Below are 9,291 nucleotides of genomic sequence, written 5' to 3'. Positions count from 1 at the left end.
TCCTCATATCATCATAAAGATCCTATGAGGCAAGTAAGACTATTTTCCCATCCACTTATGAGGAAAGTGAAAGGTGAAGTAATTTGTCCAAGGTTACAGGAAGCAGGATGTAAGCCTAGGCTGGCTGGCTCCCAAGTCCACGTGTGCTCTTACCTACTACCCTCTATGGCCTCTGCCTTTTTGTTGGATTTTAGGCATTTGTTGACTTTGAAGAGTGGGAAGGATTTGAGAGGCAGAGAAAAGGCATTGTGGGAACGTCAAGAACCTAAACACATGAGACTGGTTTGGAGATAAATCATCATGATAGCTACTGTTTGCTTAGTGTGTCAAGTCTTTTAATGTATTATCTCAACCCCCCAGCAATTCACCTAATGTAGATACTGTATAGCTCCGTTCCACAGATGAGAAACCGAGACCCAGAGAAATAATTTGTCCAAAGTCACAGCTTGGAAGTGGAGGAGGAACCAGCACTCAAACCCAGGCAGTTCAATGGCCTAGTATACACTCTGACCACAGTGCTGCACTGCCTCTGTCCTCTGTAACTGGCAGAAAATGGAATTCAGTGACCAGAGAGGTGACTGGGATGACGCCCAGCACTAAGAGCTACACCGGAGGTCACAGAATCCCAGGGCTGCAAAACGAGGACTGCCCTTGAAGGCCTCCTTGTTCAAGCTCCCGGCGTGGCCCACATGGCGGTCCTTGAAGGACTCCTTTTTAGGAAGTTCTCCTTCTGGTCGTTCCTGCTGCTTAGGTCCTCCCAATCCTGATGCCCAGGCCCTCCCAGGGAGAGCTTTGCCAGCCTTGCCCTTGGCTTTTCAGACTGCACTTTTTGTCCCTCTGCCCTGGCCCTAACCCATGCTTCCAGTCTAACTCCCACTATGTCCCTTTGCTCTCTGCTTCTCTTCGAGATTTCTGGGCTCTTGTCTAGTCGGGTTCTCACATTTCTGTAATGAGCAGGAAGTGTGAGTAGGAAGAAATCTGAGTTCAAATATGTCTCTGTTTCTGGTTAGCCATGGGATCTAAGATGGGTGACTCAACTTCTCATCCTCAGTTTCCCCATCTGTAAACTGGGGCAATAATCATATTCATACCAATCTAAAGCACTGTTGTGAGGAATAAATGAGATGATGTGTGGGAATCAGCACTGTACCTAGCAAATAGTCATAAATAATAATAATAAATATATTATTAACATATTCATAAATATTATGAGCAATGTGATCAAGAAGGCAAAGAAGATTTAATGAGGGGCACCAATTTAGAGGGTGTGAATCCAGGGGTCCATGGACAGACTTCCCTTCCTGCAGGATGCCTGGTCGGGGATGGCTTGCCCACTGGGATTGGAACTGGGCAGATAACGAGGATACTTTGGGCAGGAGGCCACAGGCATCTGCACCACCAGCCTTGGGAAGGAATTCAGGAATCCTGCTTTATTCCCTTCACCAACCCCCTCCCCTTCAGCAGGAATCTCTCATCTCCCTGGAATTCTGAGGAACTCTGGCAACTTTATGCACCTCACTTACAGGATCTGTACCCACCTTGGACCATCAGAGTGGAGTTTTTATGTATACATCAGATCTACTCAACTAGAAACTCCTTGAGGGTGGGCACTACATCTTAACTATTTTATACACCACACGCACAGTGCACTTGGCATGATGCCTTTGCTCTTGGTAGACTTCCTGAGTATTCCTGAGTGTCCAAGCTGGGAGAGACCTTGGAAATCCCCCACTGCAAGTCCCCATCTCCTGCCATCCCCAACTCACGTTAACAGATGAGGAAAGTGAGATGAACCATTCAGCAGTGTCCAGATTCATCAGTGAGAAGTCAGAGACAATCCACAGGGAAGGGCCCCAAAGTTGGGGCTTGCTGGGTCAGGAAGAGAGAGACAGGGCTGGCCTGGTGGTGTAGTGGTTAAGTTCACGTGCTCCACTTTGGCGACCCAGGGTTCGGAGGCCCAGATCCTGAGTGTGGACCTATGCACTGCTCATCAAGCCATGCTGTGGCCAGTGTCCCACATATGAAAAAATAGCGGAAGATGGGCATGGATGATAGCTCAGAGCCAATCTTCCTCAGCAAAAAGAGGAGGATTGGCAGGGGATGTTAGCTCAGGGCTAATCTTCCTCAAAAAAAAAAAAAAAAAAAAAAAGGAAGAGAGAGACAGGGGCTCGGAATGATCCAGAGAGGGAGGGGATTGGAGAAGACCATGCAGGCTTTGCAGCTGGAAACCAGAATTCCTGGGTGCAGAGGGGGATTCGTTCAGCATCTATCAGAGCATCACAAATCGGGGAAGAAGCTTAGAGCTTATCAAACCAGGGAGATTTCTCAAACATCAGTAAGGGTAAGGATAAACCAGTGTGTTTCGCCCTCCACTACTTTTTTTTTTTTAATCTTAATTGTTATCTCTACTGAACACAAGACACACAGACACATTTGTCAGGGCTGATTCCTGGGCCCTTCTAAAGAACTGGGCAGATGCAGGAGAGCATTCACATATCCTAAGAACAAAACAATTGCGAGGGGCAGTGAGCACAGCTGGGGTCCAGCTCCTGGAGCAGCCTGAGGGACCCACGGCACAGCTCCTAACCAGGTCACTGCCCTCCCTCTCTGCCTCACAGGAGCATCTGCGGTCACATAAGTCCCCCTTGCCGTATGGAGTGTGGGCGTGGGGGTGGGGATCTGTGCTCCAGAGCCTTCTTAACTGTCATCTCCTGGGCCAGGGGCACTCATCATGACAAGCCTCCTGCCAGCCTCCAAACCCTGAACTTTTAGGGCAGACAGCCTCCCTGCGGCACAGTGCTTTAGTTCCTCCAGCCTCAGGGAAATTCCCAGGACTATAACAGCTTTCAAATCACCAGCTTTCGGTTAAGTTGTTACAAAAACTCAGATGAGGATAATCAGTGGTCACTGCCCTCCTGCCCTCCAATGTCCCTTAAAACCATAAAGCCCTCTCTCCACCTTCCCTTCCCATTTATTTTTTCCACAGAAGAAGAACTCCCTTATCAAGTACAGAACATTCAGTGAGGGCCCGATTTAGAATCTCAGCGGGCAAACCAAGTTTTCTGCCGGGTGGAAGGAGAGGCAGGTGCCATTCAGCCCTGCGGACTCCCTGTCGGGACAGCACACGCCTTGACTTGTAGAACATCTTGCAAACTCATCCCCAGCTCAGCAGGTCTCTGTGGAGGAGAGGAGCTCTGCCTGCGAGAGGGAGTGAGCCTGATGATGGCAGCCGATGCCTCAAGACTCGGAGCTTCGAGGAAAGGAAGCGGCGCCTTGACGAGGGGGAGAGCGCGTGCTCCAGCCCTCAGTGGCCACCGTCTGAAGATAGACAGAGCTGGAACTGGTGCTGCTGGAGAAGCAGAGGAGGTTCTGCTGCGGGCTTGTGGCTTCTTGCCGTTTTGTGTCCTTATGACTCTCCTGACAACACGTTTTTTTTCTCTGACCTCAAAATCCAGCTTCAGACTTGAGGGTGCCCCCCAGCCAGAGTCCCAGCCCTTCCGGGTCTATGTGTGGAGCTCTCTCAGTCTCTGAACAGCCACGAGGTGTGTGCCAGGCCCTCTGCCTCCAGGCCCTGCATGTGATAACTATGATGATAAAAATGCTCATAACGGGGCAGTAAATTAACCTTTTTGCCTTTCTACTTTCTTTCACGTAAAACTGTTTTCCTAGTCTATATTTTCTTTGCATTAAATTCTAAGTACAAAAGAGACAGACACTTCCTTATTTGAGATTAATTTGCGTGAGATTTAAGGAATGACTGGGAGATTAGTAATGCGTTAGTCCAGGATCTCTGAGAAGCAGTTGCCACAACAGGATTTGCAGGAAAGGTTTTAGGGGAAATGCCTGAGACAGGCAATGAGGAGGGACTGTGACAGGGCTGGGGAGGAGGTGTGACCTGAGGGAAGGGAGGAGGGACGGAAGGTTGAGTGGGTGGAAGCAACTTAGACAGCAGTGTATCTCTGAGGGAAATCCAGCAAGGCTTTCAGGGCATCCTTGAACCAAAATCCTACTTCAGAGGAGTTCCCAGTCTCCCAGGACGGGTCTGGCCTTTGTATCCTTGATGCAGGGATTCCAAGTCATGGCTGGACAGCCCGGGGGCACCTCTGTCTGAATGCCGTGAGGGAGTTCAAAGTGAACAGCTGAGGCCCACCACCAGTCAGCTGTATGAGATCTGAGGGGTGTATTCTCAGGGCTGCCACAAGTACATTCTGTAAATGTATCAGAAATGTTTTTAGATCAGCACTTAGTGACTACTCACTGACTGACTGAGGAAAGCTACTAAAGGTACCTGTCAGTCAACAGCAAGGTGAGCAGGTTTCCAACATACCTGTTAAGGATTTTGCCAGGGGTAGAGCAGGGGAGCTGATAGCTGTTGTATTTCTGACTGCAGTGGAGGAAAATGCCCGTCTTCCAGAGGTGACAATGGGAGCCGGCTCAGGACTGCCCAGCTAAGAAACAAGAACAAGAAAGAACAACCATAAGAAAGCCACATGAGTTCCTCAAATGGTTAAACACAGAGTTACCATATGGCCCAACAATTCCACTCATGGGTGTATACTCAAGAGAAATGGAGGCATAGGTCCGCACCAAATCTCACACACAAATGTTCATAGCAGCATTATTCACAATAGCCAAAAGGTGGAAACAAGCCCAATTGTCCATCAACTGATGAGTGGATAAACAAAATGTGCTATATCCATACAATGGTACATTGTTTGGCAATAAAAAGGAACAAAGTAGTGACACCTGCTGTAACATGGATGAATCTTGAAAACATTGTGCTGAGTGAAAGAAGTCAGTCACAAAAGGTGACATATTGTATGATTTCATTTATATGAAATGTCCAGAATAAGTAAGTCTATGGCGACTGAAAGTAATTAGTGGTTGCCTAGTGCTGGGAGGGCTGGGGCGTGAGACATAAGGCGTATGGGGTTTCTCTGTGAGGAGATGAGATGTTCTAAAATTGACTATGGTGTTGATTGCACATATCTGTGAGTACACTAAAAGCCATTAAATTGTACGCTTTGAACGCGTGAAGTGGACGGTATGTGAGTTATGTCTCAGTAAAGCTGTTTTAAAGATTATTTAAAAAAAAAACAAAAAACCACATGAGCCTTGCCCAAGAGCCCTTGCTCAATGGCAGGGAAGTGGGCGTGGGTGGGGGGTTGGGGGATCTATACCGGCCGCCGTGCTGCACACCAACAGCAGTCTTCTTTCAGTCCCTGTCCTGATGCAGCACCCAGTCTCCCCAGGTGCCTCCAGGGATGATCCTCAGGGCTGTGGTTGAGCAAGCGCGCTGGTTCCAGCTGAGCCAACGGGGAGACTCAAAGGAGAGGCCTCAGGAGAGGCAGGGATAAAAACTGGCCCCAAACTCTGTCCTGGAACCTTGCATCTCCTTCCCAGACAAGTGACTGGCAGTCTGGGCTCCTAGGTTCCATTTCTGATTTGCTATGTGGCCCCAGGCCGGGGCCTTCCCCTGCTCTGCAACTGATTTCCTTGATCCCTGATCCCTGTCTTGAAAGCTGCAGGATCTCGGAGGAGAGGATAGGCTGAGCCTTATTGCCACAGCCTGGACCAGGCGGGTGTCTCACCACAGGCAGCCTCTAAATCCCTCTGGAGATTTATCCCCTTGAGCAAATATGGTCCATTGTTAAAGTAAAACACCCCTGGGAGGGTGAGTGGTTAGAGCTAGCAACCACTTGAGAAAAAAAGTTCTCATATCCCAAGGAAAGACTGTCCTGTTGCCATGGCAATAAGTAACACCCTCCCTCCACGGTTTTAAACACTTAATTAAGCACTTCTGATCACCATTTAATTAAACAATGACAATTTGCCTCAGTGGCCATGCTTATGTAAGACAGCCAACCAGCAACAGCCACACTGTTCACCAACCCATCCCTAAACTCTCCCTCCTCCAGCGTGCCCATCGCTGCCCTTCACACCTCCCAGCGCCTTATAGGTCAGTTCCCTGCTCTGCTCAGGGACATTGTACCCAACAGGCTTTGCTGCACCTTCCTTAAGTCAGTCATAAATTCAGGTTTTTGTCCCACATATTGACAGGTGGTCTCTTCCTTAGGTACACTCATATTCTGGAATACTGCCTTCCTGGGAGTAATTTATCCTCACTTCTAGGGCTACTGGTAGCCTCTCTGGTATCAAGGGTGAATTAGAAAAAGGTCAACCCTTCTTCTAGACAAGGCCCCAATGAGGACTGGATTTCAGATCCTTCTGCTGGGAAATTGAGCAGTCCATAGTCTGCACAACTGCATATAGCAACCCTGCTTATCGCTCATAACTGATCAGCCAGCGAGTGCTGTGCATTCTAGCCCCTAAATATATTCTCCAATCTTTCTCCTCCACTTTGCCTCTGCTGCCACAGCCTTAGTGTCAAACCTCATTATTTCTTGTCTGGATTGGTACAGTAGTCTCTTACTGGCATCCATGACTCCAGTCTTGCTCACTTCTAGAGCAAACATGTCATGCTCCTACTGGCCCCTGTGCCTTTGCAGCTGCTCTTCTCTTGGCCTGGCCTGTACCTGCATCCTCACCTTCCTGGTCAACTCCAGTTCATCCCTTAGGATTCAGCTCCAATGCCACTGCAATGGACTGAGTGTTTTTGCCCCTCCCCCCATCATATGTTGAAATCTTAACTCCCAAGGTGATGGTATCAGGAGGTAGGGGCCTATGAAAGATGATTAGGTCATGAGGATGGAACTCTCATGAATTGAATCAGTGCCCTTATTTATCTTTTTTGAGGAAGCTTGTCCCTGAGCTAACATTGGTGCCAATCTTCCTCTACTTTGTATGTGGGATGCCACCACAGCATGGCTTGATGAGTGGTGTGTAGGTCCCAGCAGAGGATCTGAACCAGAAAATCCTGGGCCACCAAAGTGGAGTGTGTGAACTGAACAACTATGCCACTGGGCCAGCCCCGTGGATCAGTACCCTTATAAAAGAGACCCCACAGAACTCCCTCACCTCTTCTGCTATGCATAGACACAGTAAGAAGTGACTATGAGCCAAGAAGCAGACCCTCACCTGACATTGAATCTGCTGGTGACATGATTTTTGGCTTCCCAGACTGTCATTTATAAGCCACGATGTCTATGGTATTCTGTTATAGCAGCCCGAACAGTCTGAGACAGTCACCTTACCTGACAGTTGTGCCTGACTCTCCTCCTAGACCTGACCACACCCTGCCAGGTTCGGGGCTCCCACAGCTCCTGAGCATACCTGGATGATGGCCCTGATCGTCACCACCAGACTTCTCTGCTGCCACCCCCACCAGCTTGTTAGCACTGCACATGAGAACTAGGCTACTTTCATCTCTTTGTAACCAGGCGGTTGTGAAGAACAGAACTTGGGAGAAAAGTAAGTTATAATTCCAACTCCACCACTTAATGCTGTGGAGAATGTAAGCAACTTTCTTGACTTTTCCCAGCTTTGGTTTCCCCATCTGCAAACCATGGATAATAACAGCACCTACTGCACAGAGTGGTTGTGAGGACTCAGCAGGATCATGTGTGTAAGGTGCTTGGCGTGGTGCCCAGCTCAGTGAGGGCTAATAAATGGTGGTTATTATTGTTACTACCATGAAGAGTCTCTGACACACAGACATTCATTAAATGTTATTTTCCTCTCCTCCTCTCTGCCCCAACACCTGATATACAGGGCAGCAATCTATGTCAGTTGAATAAATGGAGGACCAATACTCCTAAAGTACAAGACTGCTAAGTTCTTTTCCCAGATTGCAACCTTCCAAAACTCCCTATTAAAATCCAGATTCCTTAGCCTGGCCCTCAAGGCCCTTCAGGATCTGCTCCCAATCTATCCTGCCAGTTTCACTTTCAAAAAGTCACCTCCTCCACGGGGCTGGCCCAGTGGCGCAGCAGTTAAGTTCGCACATTCTGCTTTGGGGGCCCAGGCATGGCACCGCTTGGCAAGCCATGCTGTGCTAGGCATCCCACATAGAAAGTAGAGGAAGATGGAGACAGATGTTAGCTCAGGGCCAGTCTTCCTCAACAAAAAGAAGAGGATTGGCAGCAGATGTTAGCTCAGGGCTAATCTTCCTCAAAACAAAAAAATTCACCTCCTCATCAAAGATAGCCTCCTGACAGCCCCCCTATATGAGAGCATCTTCTTGGAGCCCAAAAGTTTCACCTGAACCTCTCTTGCCCCTCTAGGTGAGCTCTGCCTGTGTCATGTATTCATTTGGCAAATAGATCTGTTGCACACCTACTATGTGCTAGACACCATGGTAGGCTCTGATGTCACAAGAGTGGACTAGACATGGTCCTGTCCTCAGGGGGTTCACAGTCAGGGGGCAGGCAGAGAAGCAAAATGCAATTCTACGAATCGAGCATCAGTGAGCATTAAAGTTACTAGGTGCCCTAGAGAGCATTAGATACAACGTCTTCGATTTACAAATGAGACCAGAGGGTTTTGTGCTTATCTTAGCAGCATCAACCTCTAGTTTTCTTAAGAGCAGAGCGAGAATCTTTAAGCATCTTCACGTACCTTCATATGCTCCCTTAGCACAGTGCCTAGCACATAATAGGTGGTCAAGAAAGAACTTTTGGGTCTGTAACTGAGTTAAATTGATGAGAACCAGTCCTCCTAACACCTCCCTGAGATCCAGAGGCTGCTCACTGCCCACCCAGTATCAATTCTTCCCTTCTACCTTAGCAATAGGACTTCTATTTTGGGGGAAAGGTTGGGGCTGCAATGTTCCCAACTACAAGACTCCCTGTCTCAGCCTTCTCTGCAGCTAAGTTTGGCCAAATTGCTAAGTTCTGGCCAATCGGATCTAAGTGGAACTGGCTTAAAGGGAGCTGACTTGGCTGTGAGGTGCACCTTTTGGCTCTTCCTCCCTTCCTTCTCACTGAGTCTGGGACTTGGCCTGGATTGTGAATGTGATGGTTGGAGCTTCTGCAGCCCAACTTTGGAGCATGAGGTGATACTGAGGATGGAAGTCACATACCATGAAGGGTGGAGAAGAAAAGGAGAGGGACCCCAGGACCCTGAAGACTCTGCGGAGGCACTATGGCAGCTTGGACTGCCCACCTACCTCCTGATTTCCTGAATGTGAAAGAATTAACCTCACGTGTTTAAGCCACTATAGCGAAGTCTCTCTTACAGTAGCTGAACATGATTCCTTACTGATACAGAGGCCCTGACGAGAATGGGGAGTTTGAAGCAGCAAGCAGGGAAAGGTTTAATTGTGGAGTAAGAATGAATTTGGGGGATCGGGATGCCAGGTGGAGGGGGTCTGCCCTGTGGCCGAGTGGTTAA

The sequence above is a fragment of the Equus quagga genome, chromosome 2, assembly GCF_021613505.1.
Source record: "Equus quagga isolate Etosha38 chromosome 2, UCLA_HA_Equagga_1.0, whole genome shotgun sequence".
In the NCBI taxonomy this organism is placed as follows: Eukaryota; Metazoa; Chordata; class Mammalia; order Perissodactyla; family Equidae; genus Equus; species Equus quagga.
The sequence above is the reverse complement of the archived record's forward strand: the minus strand, read 5'-3'. Positions refer to the sequence as shown.